This window comes from Oryx dammah, unplaced genomic scaffold (genome assembly GCF_014754425.2).
Source record: "Oryx dammah isolate SB20612 unplaced genomic scaffold, SCBI_Odam_1.1 HiC_scaffold_9, whole genome shotgun sequence".
In the NCBI taxonomy this organism is placed as follows: Eukaryota; Metazoa; Chordata; class Mammalia; order Artiodactyla; family Bovidae; genus Oryx; species Oryx dammah.
Genome location: NW_024070193.1, coordinates 18,237,727 through 18,250,684, shown reverse-complemented (window position 1 = coordinate 18,250,684; position 12,958 = coordinate 18,237,727).

The window sequence follows — 12,958 nt, the reverse complement described above, 5'->3', positions numbered from 1 at the left end:
GAATTTATGCTGCCAGGCCTTTGTAAACCCAGCGCCTAAGGGACAGCCGAGTGGATTACCGGTGCTCCTGCAGCTGGAGTGGGCCCAGCGGGCTTTGTGTGCACGTGTGCTGGCGGCGCTGGGGTCTGGGTCAGCTCTGCAGCTCCCAGGGCAGCTCTGAGTGCACAGCCAGTGTGGCCCTAGTAGCTGACGCCAGTGGATCTGCGCCGCTGGCTTTGTGAGTACAGAGGCTGAGGGACACCGAGGCCAACTGCTGGCATGCCCATGGCTGAGGTGTAGCTGAGGGCAGCGCCAGCAACAGCGAGCCCTGTGAGTCCACACAACAGGTGACAGGCAACACCAAGGAGGGCACCCCTGGCAGACAGCTCTCGTGGAGCAACACTCAGCACGTGGCTCCAGTCCTGCCAACTCCACATCTCTGCTCAGAAACAGATCCAGGCGCTTCTGTTTCAACAACTGGGGAGACCCTGTCCCCGACAGGTCTGTGATTACCACGGAGCAAAGAGGAGGCACTGGCCACCCTAACACCAGCCACATCCTCTATCAAGGCAGTAATAGAACACACCACACAAAGACACGGCAGGCATCCATACCAAGAACAACCCCCCCACCAAAAATATGACACCCAGGCAGGCTACAGACGGACACTCCTACATAAAAATGGCCCTTCAAGAACACAGTGGATAACTGTTTCTCCTAAACTCACAGAGCCAGAGAAATATAAGTAAAATGAAGAAGCAGTGGAACCACTCCCAAAAGATCAAGAGAATTTCCCTGAAAGAATAAACAGTGAAATAGACCTTTGCAGTCTACAACACTCTGAGTTCAAAAAGGAAGTAATAAAAATACAGAAGGAATTAAGGAAAGGCAATCAATAGAAATGCAGATAACTGTAAAAAGGAGGTACAAATTATAAAGAGGAGCCAAGTAAAATTAGAAAACTCTTGCTGAAACAAAGCCAAATGATAGGTGATAAACAGCAAACTGGTTAATGTGGAAGAATGAATAAATGATTTGGAAAATAGAATAATGGAAATTGCCCAATCAGAACACCAGAAAGAAGGACAAATTTAAAATGAAAAAAAAAATACAAGGCCTATGGAATAATATAAAGCTGCCAATATATACATACTAGGGATCCCAGAAGGAGAATAAGAAGAAACGGAGATTTAAAATAGATTTGAAGAAGCTACAACTGAAAATGACCCAAACCCAAAGAAGAAAACAGATATCCAGGTATAGGAAACACAGCAATCTCAAACAAGATGAACCCAAACAGACCTACAACAAAACAGATTATAATTAAAGTAGTAAAAGCTAGAGAGGATTCTATCAGAGAAGGCAGTGGCACCCCACTCCAGTACTCTTGCCTGGAAAATCCCATGGACGGAGGAGCCTGGAAGGCTGCAGTCCATGGAGTCGCTAAGAGTCAGACACGACTGAGCGACTTCACTTTCACTTTTCACTTTCATGCATTGGAGAAGGAAATGGCAACCCACTCCAGTGTTCTTGCCTGGAGAATCCCAAAGATTGGGGAGCCTAGTGGGCTGCCATCTATGGGGTCGCACAGAGTCGGACACGACCAAAGTGACTTAGCAGCAGCAGCAGCAGAGAGAATTCTATAGGCAGCAAGAGAAAAACAAACACAAGGAGAGATAAGAAAGCCTTCTTCAGCTATCAATGCAAAGAAATAGAGGAAAACAAAAGAATGGGAAAGACTAGAGATCTCTTCAAGAAAATTAGAAATACCAAGGGAACAGTTCATGCAAAGATAAAGAACAGAAATAGTATGGACCTAACAAAAGCAGAAGATATTAAGAAGAGGTGGCAAAAATACACAGAAGAGCTGTACAAAAAGATCATCATGACCAAGATAATCATGATGGTGTGATCACTCACGTAGAGCCAGACATCCTGGAATGTGAAGTCAAATGGGCCTTAGGAAGCATCACTACGAACAAAGCTAGTGGAGGTGATGGAATTCCAGTTGAGCTATTTCAAATCCTGGAAGATAATGCTGTGAAAGCACTGCCCTCAATATGCCAGCAAATTTGGAAAACTCAGCAGTGGCCACAGGACTGGGAAATGTCAATTTTCATTCCAATCCCAAAGAAAGGCAATGCCAAAGAACGCTCAAACTACCACACAACTGCACTCATCTCACACATTAGCAAAGTAATGCTCAAAATTCTCCAAGCCAGGCTTCAGCAATATGTGAACCGTGAACTCCCAGATGTTCAAGCTAGTTTAGAAAAGGCAGAGGAACCAGAGATCAAATTGCCAACATCCGCTGGATCATCGAAAAAGCAAGAGAGTTCCAGAAAAACATCTATTTCTGCTTTCTTGACTATGCCAAAGCCTTTGACTGTGTGGATCACAATAAACTGTGGAAAATTCTGAAAGAGATGGGAATACCAGACTACCTGACCTGCCTCTTAAGAAACCTATATGCAGGTCAGGAAGCAACAGTTAAAACTGGACATGGAACAACAGACTAGTTTCAAACGGGAAAAGGAGTCCATCAAGGCTGTATATTGTCACCCTGCTTATTTAACTTATATGCAGAGTACATCATGAGAAACGCTGGGCAGGAAGAAGCACAGGCTGGAATCAAGATTGCCGGGAGAAATATCAATAACCTCAGATATGCAGATGACACCACCCTTATGGCAGAAAGTGAAGAGGAACTAAAAAGCCTCTTGATGAAAGTGAAAGAGGAGAGTGAAAAAGTTGGCTTAAAGCTCAACATTCAGAAAATGAAGATCATGGCATCTGGTCCCATCACTTCATGGGAAATAGATGGGGAAACAGTGGAAACAGTGTCAGACTTTATTTTGGGGGGCTCCAAAATCACTGCAGATGGTGATTGCAGCCATGAAATTAAAAGACACTTACTCCTTGGAAGAAAAGTTATGACCAACCTAGACAGCATATTGAAAAGCAGAGACATTACTTTGCCAACAAAGGTCCGTCTAGTGAAGGCTATGTTATTTCCAGTGGTCACGTATGGATGCGAGAGTTGGACTGTGAATAAAGCTGAGTGCTGAAGAATTGATGCTTTTGACTGTGGTATTGGAGAAGACTCTTGAGAGTCCCTTGGACTGCAAGGAGATCCAACCAGTCCATTCTGAAGGAGATCAGTCCTTAGTGTTCATTGGAAGGACTGATGCTAAAGCTGAAACTCCAGTACTTTGGCCACCTCATGCAAAGAGTTGACTCACTGGAAAAAACTCTGATGCTGGGAGGGACTGGGGGCAGGCAGAGAAGGGGACGACAGAGGATGAGATGGCTGGATGGCATCACCGACTCAATGGACAAAAGTTTGGGTGAAGTCCAGGAGTTGGTGATGGACAGGGAGGCCTGGTGTGCTGCAATTCATGGGGTCACAAAGAGTCGGACACGACTAAGTGACTGAACTGAATTGAACTGAAACTACAAACGAACTCCCATAAGGCTATTAGTTGATTTCTCTACAGAAATGTTCCAGGCTAAAAGGAACAGCAAGATACATCCAAAGTCCAGAAAGGAAAAAAAAAAAAAAAAACTTCAGCATAGGATACTCTACCCCTAAGATTATGGATTAGAATACAAGGACAGATAAAGCATTTCTCAGACAAGCAAAACCTAAAAGAATACAGCAATATTAAATGCATATTGAAACAAATATTTATGGTTATGTCTATACACAAAGGAAGCAAGAGTCTATAGGAAAGAGAAAAACAAACTTGGCAAGTAAATCTCCTAAATAAACCAGTACACAGATGAAAAAGAAACAAAAAATTGGGGGGAGAAAGTAATGATAACTATAATAAATGACAAAAGATAAACATGAGATGTAAAGACAGCAAAAAAAATCATAAAATATTAACAGGAGAGTAAGGTGGATGTTTTTTAAGAATATGTTTGAGGGTCTACGACTTTAACACAAGAAGATATAGTAATAACATACTTCGAAAACAGGGTAACCACAAATTGAAAACATGAAATATATACACAAAAACCAAAGGAAAGAGAATAAGAGCATACTATAGAAAAATTATCAAACCACAAATATAAAAAAGTGAAAAGGAACAGTAAAAAGAAGAACAAAAATCAATTGGCCCTAAAACAATGTCCTGGGGTAAAAAATTTAAAAAAAACATTAAAACACAGCAGACCTTCAGGAAGCCAATATATATAACCTACAGTGTTGTTTTGCTTGTTTGAAACACCTGAAAAGAGGTTCCACATCACTTATTATGTGAGAAATGAAAATGAGATCCACAATGAGGGAGCACCTCATGCCAGTCAGAGGCGCCTGCTCAAAAAGACCATAAAGGCCAGTTTGGGGAGAGCGGACATGTGGAAATGTGTAGCTGAGTCTCTCTGCCATGAGCCTGAAACCATCACATTGTGAGTCAGCTGCAGTCCAGTATGTAAACAAAGAAGGTTTTTTAAAAAAAAGACTACGAAGAGTAAATGGGGAGACAGCCTGGAGAAAAGAGAAGCCTTCTTCGATTTCAGGGGAAATGTAAATTGGTAAAAGTCACGATGGACAACAGTACGGAGGTTCCTTAAAACACTGAAAATAAAGCAATAGAGCACGTGATCCAGCCTTCTCTCTCCTGGATCTCTATGGGGAGGAAAACCTGTACTCTGAAAACACATGTGAACCCCAATGTTCCCTGTAGCACTACTTACATTAGTCAAAAAAAGGACACCCAAAATGTCCATGGAAGATAGACGGATCAAGAAGGTGTGATGTGTCTATACAATGGAATATGACTCAGCCATAAAACTAAAGGCACAAGCTAATACCTTTGTCAGCAGCATCGTTGGACCTGGAGATGATTGTACTAAGTGAAGGAAGTCAGACAGAGGGCGGAAACCTCAGATGTCATTTATGGGTCAAATGAAAAGCTCAGTACAAGTGAATGCATCCAGAAAACAGAAACAGATTCATAGACTTAAGGAAAGAAATTTCTGGTTATCAAAGAGGAAAGGTGGGCTGGGGAGGACAGGGAAGGAGGCTGGGTTTAACATATACACAGTAATATGTGGAAAATAGATAATCCACAGGGACCTACTGGATAGCACAGGGAACTCTACTCAATACTCTGTAATAATACAGATGCGTGTATGTGTCTGTTTAACTGAATCAGGCTGCTCAACAGCCAAAATAAACACCACTTTGAAAATCTACTCTACTCCAGTATACAATAATAATTAAATTTAAAGAGAAAACAACAGAAAAGAAATGCTGATGGTATTCCCCTCAGGCCTTGTGACACCTTGTGACTCCTTGCCCCTTGTGACACCGGGATTGGCGTCACATCCCTGGAGCCTGAGCAGCCTTGGGTCCCAAGGCTGAACTGGAGTGCGGCTGAGCTGAGGGAGCCACAGAGGGTGTGCCAGCAACGGAGCCCCACTTGGGTGTGGAATGCCTGATTCCCTGTGGATGGGACCCCAAACTCCAGATCCAGGCGGGCCCTCCTATAGCTCAAGCAAGAGTGCTGCACTACTGCCTACTGCCCTCAAGCACTCCGACAGCCCTCAGCACAGGCTGTTCAGCATGACTTGGGATGTGTCTGGAGGGTACAGGGGAGCAGGGGAAAGTAATGACACCGGAGCGCTGGCTTTTTCCACTGCAATTTCCGAGCCAAGAAACTGCCCAAGGAAACCGCCTGGGGCATGACGAAGTGCTGCTTCCTCCTGGGCATTTTCTGTGACAACAACCTGAAAACTGGAGCTTATGGTCACTTCATATTCACAAAGCCTGCGGGGCTGTAAAGGACATATGGCTCAAGCAGTATCCTGCCACGTGTAATCAGAAAACAATTCAAAACACAGGAGACCTTCAAGAACCCAATCTCAAGAGGTCAGTTTAACACACTTTGCTTTTGTTTTTTGACCACTTGAAAAAACATTCCACATCGTTTATTACGGGATAACTGAAAACGGAAACTTCAGTGAGATACCACCTCATACCAGTTGGAAGGCACATCCTCAAAAAGACCGCAAAGAGTAGTTTGGGAGAGAATGGACACATGGAAATGTATGGTTGAATCTCTCCTCTGTGCACCTAAAATAATCACAACATTGTTATTCAGATATACTCCAGTATAAAGAGTCAATATCAGTTTTAAAAAAAATACTACAGAAAGTAAATAGTGGGTGAGACAGCTGGAGAAAAGAGAAACCTCAATTGATTCTAGGGGAAATGTAAACTGGTAACAGTTCCAGTGGACAATAGTATGGAGGTTCTCAAAAATAAATAAATAGAGCGACCACATGGTCAGGTCTTCTCACTCATGGGTGTCAATGAGGAGTAAAAACCATACCTCAAAAACACACATGCACCCCAACATTCCCTGCAGTACTATTTACATTAGCCAAAAATTGGAGCACCCAAAGTGTCCACAAAAGATAGATGGAACAAGACGTGGTGTGTTTATAAAACAGAATGAACTAACTAATGCCTTTGTCAGCAACACTGACGGACCTGGAGTTGATTGTACTAAGTGAAGGAAGTCAGACAGAGTAGGACGAAAAGCCTAGGGTTGAACTGAAAAATCCATTCAAATGAATGCATCTACAAAACAGAAAAACTCACAGACTTAGAAAAAATTTTTTTTCTGATTAAAAAGGGGGAAAAGTGAGGTGGAGGGAGGGATAAGTTAGGAGGTTGGGTTTAACATATACACAGTAAAATATGTAAAATAGATGGTCCACAGTGACCTACTGTATAACACAGGGACTCTACTCAACACTGTAATAGCCTAGATGGGAAAGAAATTTGAAAGATACATGTCTATACATGCATCCATGTAACTGAAACACACTGCTCAACAAGCAAAACAAACACCACATTGTAAATTAACTCTATTCCAGTATACAGTGAAAAATGATTTTAAAGAGAAAACAGCAGAAAGGAAATGCCAGTGGCATCCCCCCCCAGGCCTCGATGACCTGGGCTGGGATCACATCCCTGGAGCCTGAGCAGCGTTGGGTCCCAAGGATGGACTGGAATGGGGCTGAATTGAGGGAGCTGTGGAGAATGTGCCAGCAAAGGAGCCCTCCTTGGAGGTGGAATGCCTGGTCCCCTGTGGATGGGACCCCAATCTCCAGATCCAAGCGGGCCCTCCTACAGCTCAAGCCTACTCTACTTAAAGGATTTTGGGCACTGGAGCCTGAAAGAGTTTTGAAAAGTGCCCCCATCGAAGTAGAACAGCACCCTCAGCATCACTGTTTCAGCAGAACTTGGGATTTGTCTGGCAGGTGCAGGAAGAGGGGTAAGAAGTAATGATACAGGAGCCCTGGCGTTTCCCACTCTAATCTCCAAACCAGGAACACAACTGTTCTCTAGGACTCCTGTTGCCAGAGGAAACCGCCTGGGGCATGAGGAAGTGCTGGTGCCTTGTGGAGGCATTCTGTAACAACCGCCTGAAAACCAGCGCTTAGGGGCACTTCATATTCACAAAGTCTGTGGGGCTGCAAGGACACCTGACCTCAAGCAATGCCCTGCCATAGGCAATCAAAAAATGGTCAGAACACGCAGACCTTCAAGAAGCCATTGTGAAGAGGTCAATCTAATGCACTGCTGCTGCTACTGGTAAGTCGCTTCAGTTGTGTCCGACTCTATGCGACCCCTTAGACGGCAGCCCACCAGGCTCCCCCGTCCATGGAATTCTCCAGGCAAGAACACTGGAGTGGGTTGCCATTTCCTTTTCCAATGCATGAAAGTGAAAAGTGAAAGTGAAGTTGCTCAGTCGTCCCTGACTCTTAGCGACCCCCATGGACTGCAGCCTACCAGGCTCCTCCGTCCATGGGATTTTCCAGGCAAGAGTACTGGAGTGGGGTGCCATTGCCTTCTCCGAATTTAATGCACACTTTTCCTTAAAAAACAACAACAACCCTGAAAAGACGCTCCACATCACTTATTGTGAGAGGAATGAAAATAGAAACTTCAACGAGGTCTCACCCGAGACCAGTCGGAAGGCACAGCCTCAAAACGACCACAGAGAGTTGTTTGGGGGGAGAATGCATATGGAAATGTGTGGCTGAGTCTCTCTGTTGTGCATCTGAAACTATCACAGTATGGTTAATCAGCTATACTCCGGAATAAAGTAAAAAGTTTAAAAAAAAAGATTACAGAAAGTAAATGAAGGAGACAGCATGGAGAAAAGGGAAAACCTCTTATACTTTTGGGGGAGAATGTAAATTGATAACAGTCCCCACGAACAACAGTATGGACATCCCTTAAAACACTACAAATAGAGCGACAGCATGATCCAGCCTTCTCACTCCTGGATCTCTACGAGGATGAAAAGCCATACTTAGCTAACACACGTGCATGCCAAAATTCACTGCACACTATTTACATTAGCCAAAAAAAAAAAAAGAAGAACATCCAAAGTGTCCATAGAGGATAGACGGCTCAAGAAGCTGTAGTATGTCTATACAATGGAATGTGACTCGGCCATTAAATAGAATGAACTAATGCCTTGTTAGCAACATTGATGGACCTGGAGATGATCATCCTAATGGAAAGAATTAATACAGAAAAGAACACAAAGTCTAGCATATCACTTATGGGTCGAATGGAAACATCAGTACAAGTGAATGCATCCAGGAAACAGAAACAGACTCATGGTCTTAAAAAAGAAACTTCTGATTACCAAAGGGGAAAGGTGGATGGGGGAGGGATAAGTTAGCACATTGGGTCCCAAGGCTGGCCTGGAGTGGGGCTCAGGGAGCTGGGAAGGATGTGCCAGCAATGGAGCCTTGCACGTGGAGTGTCTAGTCCTCTGTGGACGGAACCTCAGTCTCCACAGCCAGCCGGGCCCTCCTACTGCTCTACAGCACTTAAGGGAAGGTGGACCCGCTGGGCTGGATGAGCTTTGAAAACTGCCCCCACCTGAGAAGTACAACCGGAGAAGGCAATGGCACCCCACTCCAGTACTCTTGCCTGGAAAATCCCATGAATGGAGGAGCCTGGTGGGCTGCAGTCCATGGGGTTGCTAAGAGTCGGACACGATTGAGCGACTTCACTTTCACTTTTCACTTTCATGCATTGGAGAAAGAAATGGCAACCCACTCCAGTGTTCTTGCCTGGAGAATCCCAGGGACAGAGGAGCCTGGTAGGAGGCCGTCTATGGGGTCGCACAGAGTCGGACACGACTGAAGCGACTTAGTAGCAGCAGCAGCAGAGAAGTACAACACCTTCAGCATTGCCAGGACCACAGCTTTCTCTAGGACTCCTGTTGCCAGAGGAAACCGCATGCAGCATGAGGAAGCGCTGCCGCCTTGGAGATGTTTTCCATAACAACTTGAAAACCAGAGCTTTTATGTCACTTCTCATGAAAGGCAGAGACAATACTCTGCTGACAAAGGTCCATATAGTCAAGGCTATGGTTTTCCCAGCGGTCACATATGGTTGTGAGAGCTGGACCATAAAAAAGGCAGAGCACCAAGGAATTGATGCTTTGAACTGTGGTGCTGGAGAAGACTCCTGAGAGCCTTTGGACAGTAAGGAGATCAAATTAGTCAATCTTAAGAGAAATCAACCCTGAATTCTCATTGGAAGGACGGATGCTGAAGCTCCAGTATTTCAGTCACCTGCAAACAGCTGGCCCACTGGAAAAGTCCCCAGTGATGGGAAAAGATTGAGGGCAGAAAAGAGGGTGTCAGAGGATGAGATGGCTGGCTGGCATTACCGATTCAATGGACATGAACTTGGGCAAACTTCAGGAGATGGTGAGAGACAAGGAGGCCTGGAATGCTGCAGTCCATGGGGTTGCAAAGAGTTGGACACAACTGGGTGACTGAACAACAATATTCACAAAGCCTGTGGTGCTGTAAAGGATATCTGACCTCAAGCAATGCCCTGCCATAATCAAAGAACAAGTCAAAACATGGTGGATCTTCAAGAATGTAATCTCAAGAGGTACATTTAGAGTATACTGTTTTGTTTTGAAACCACCTGAAAAGGTGTTCCACATCACTTACTATGGGAGAAATTAAAATGGAAACTTCAACAAAGTATCACCTCACACCAGTTGGAATGCACATCCTCAAATATAACTCAAATAGTTTGGGAGAGAATGGACACATGGAAACGTATGACTGAGTCTCTCCGTTGTGAAACTATCTCAACATTTTTAATTGGCTATAAGCCAACATAAAGTAAAAGGTTAGAGAAAAAATACTACCAGCAGTACATATGGGAGAGGGCAAAAAGAAAAAGGATCCTCTTAAGCTGTTTTAGACAATTCAAATTGGTTACAGTCACACTGGAGAATAGATGGAGGTTCCTTAAAATCTTAATATCAGCAACCACATGATCTGGCCTTCTCACTCCTGTCCCTCTAATGAGAGAAAAACCATACTTCAAAAAGATGCACCCCAACATCTTCCGCAGCACTATTTACATTATCCAAACAGGAAGTATGCAAAATGTCCATGGAGGATGGATGGGTATAGAAGGTGAGTTATAATATATACATAATGGAATATAACAGCTATAAAAAAGTATGAACTAATGCCTTTGTCAGCAACATGGACAGACCTGGAGATGATCACAGGAAATGATGGAAGTCAGATAGAGAAAGATAAAATGTCTATGATATCACTTATGCATGGAATCTGAAAACTGATACAAAGGAATTCATCTACAAAACAGGAACAGATTCATGAACTTCTAGAACAAACTTTCAGTTACCAAAGGGGAAAGGTGGGTCAGAATGAGGGATAAATTAGTCAGCTGGGATTAACATATCCATAATAATATATATACATATATATTGGTGACTGTTGTTCAGTTACCAAGTCCTGTCTGACTCTTTGCCATCCCATGGACTGCAGCATGCCAGGATTCCCTGTCCTTGACTATCTTCCTGAGTATGCTCAAACTCATGTCCATTGAGTCAGTGATGCCATCCAACCATCTCATCCTCTCCTGCCCTCTTCTCCTGCCAGCAATCTTTCCCAGCATCAGGGTTGTTTCCAATGAGTCAGATTTTTCACATCAAGTGGCCAAAGTACTGAAGCTTCAGCTTTAGCATCTGTCCTTCCAATGAATATTCAGGGTTGACTTCCTTTAGGATTGACTGACTTGATCTCCTTGCTGTCCAAGGGACTCTCAAGAGTCTTCTCCAGCACTACACTTCAAAAGCATCAGTTCTTCAGTGCTCAGCCTTCTTTATGGTCCAGTTCTCACATCTGTACATGATTACTGGAAAAACCATAGCTTTGACTATAGGTGTCTTTGTTGGCAATGTGATGTCCTTGCTTTATAATACAGTGTGTGTGTGTATTATATATATATATATACACACAGACAACAGATAACCTACAAAGACCTACAGTATTGCATAGGGAATTCTACTCAACACTAATCACCTATATAGAAAACTGTCTGAAGAAGAATAGATATATCTGTATGTTTAACTGAAACAGGCGACTGTACACTGAAAATTAACTAGACATAAATTCATTGCATTCCAATATACAATAAAAAGTAACTTTGAAAAGAGAAGAAAAGAAAAGAAAGGGCACCGTATTCCTCCCAGGCCTAGGTGAGGTGGGCTGCCGTCACACCTCTGGAGCCTGAGCAGCCTTGGGTCCCACGGCTGGACTGGGGTGGAGCTGAGGGAACTGGGGGTATGTGTCAGCAAATGAGCTACCCTTGGATTTGTAGTGCCTGGTCCCCTCTGGATGTAGGTGATTCTCTATTAACTCAGCCAAGCCTAGTGCACCCAAAGGGTGGTGGAACTGTTAGGCAGGAAAAGCTCTGAAAAGTCTCCTCATCTCCATGGCTCCTGGTCCGTGGGGTCCTCACTTAAAGCCAGCTTCCTTAGAGTTGCCCCCCCTACTGACCACAGCACCCTCACCTTCAGCATAGCACCTCTGCAGGTCTTGGGATTGCTCTGGGATGGGGGACAGGTGAAGGGCGGGGTCAGAAGTAGTGAGACACAAGCCTTTGGGTGTTGTTCTGGCTCTGTGCTATCTAATTTACAACCTAGGAACACAGCGTTTGCTAAGGTCCTGGTTGCCCCAGTAACCAGATCCCCACAAAGAAATCCTACTGTCTTGCAGCTGTTTCCCGCAACTGCAACTTTCAAGTTGGCTCTTAAGGGCACTTAAATATTCATAAGAACTGCAGGGTAGTAAATAAATAGATCTTACCCCAAGAAATATCCCAGGTTAGGTCACTGAATAGGAATTTGCAAGCAGGCAGATTTTGAAGAGGCCAATTTCAAGAGGTAAATTTTACTATAATTATCAAAAAAAGAGAAAACACACACAAAAATGTATTCCACATCACTAACAAGCAGAGACATGCAAATCAAAACTAAAGCTACGCACCACCTCTCACAAGTCAGAGTGGCTTTCATCACAAAGTCTATAAACAATAGGATAGAGCATGGAGAAAAGGGAACCCTCCAACACTGTTGGTGGGAACATAAATTGCTAACAGACACTATGGAGAACAGTATCAGTTCAGTTCAGTTCAGTTCAGTCACTCAGTCGTGTCTGACTCTTTGAGACCCCATGGACTACAGCATGCCAGGCCTCCCTGTCCATCACCAACTCCCAGAGTTCACCCAAACTCATGTCCATCGAGTCGGTGATGCCATCGAACCATCTCATCCTCTGTCATCCCCTTCTCCTCCTGCCCTCAATCTTTCCCAACATCAGGGTCTTTTCAAATGAGTCAACTCCTTGCATCAGGTGGCCAAAATATTGGTGCTTCAGCTTCAACATCAGTCCTTCCAATGAACACCCAGGTCTGAATATAAAGGTTCCTTAATAAAGTAAAAATCAAGCCACCCTATGATACAAAGAAAATCATAATTTGAAAGGACACCTGAACCCCAATATTCATCGCAGCACCATTTCCAGTACCCAAGACATGGAAGCAATTCAAAAACAGGTTTTTCCCTATGAAAGTGAAAAGTGTCATCATGGATCAGTTTTA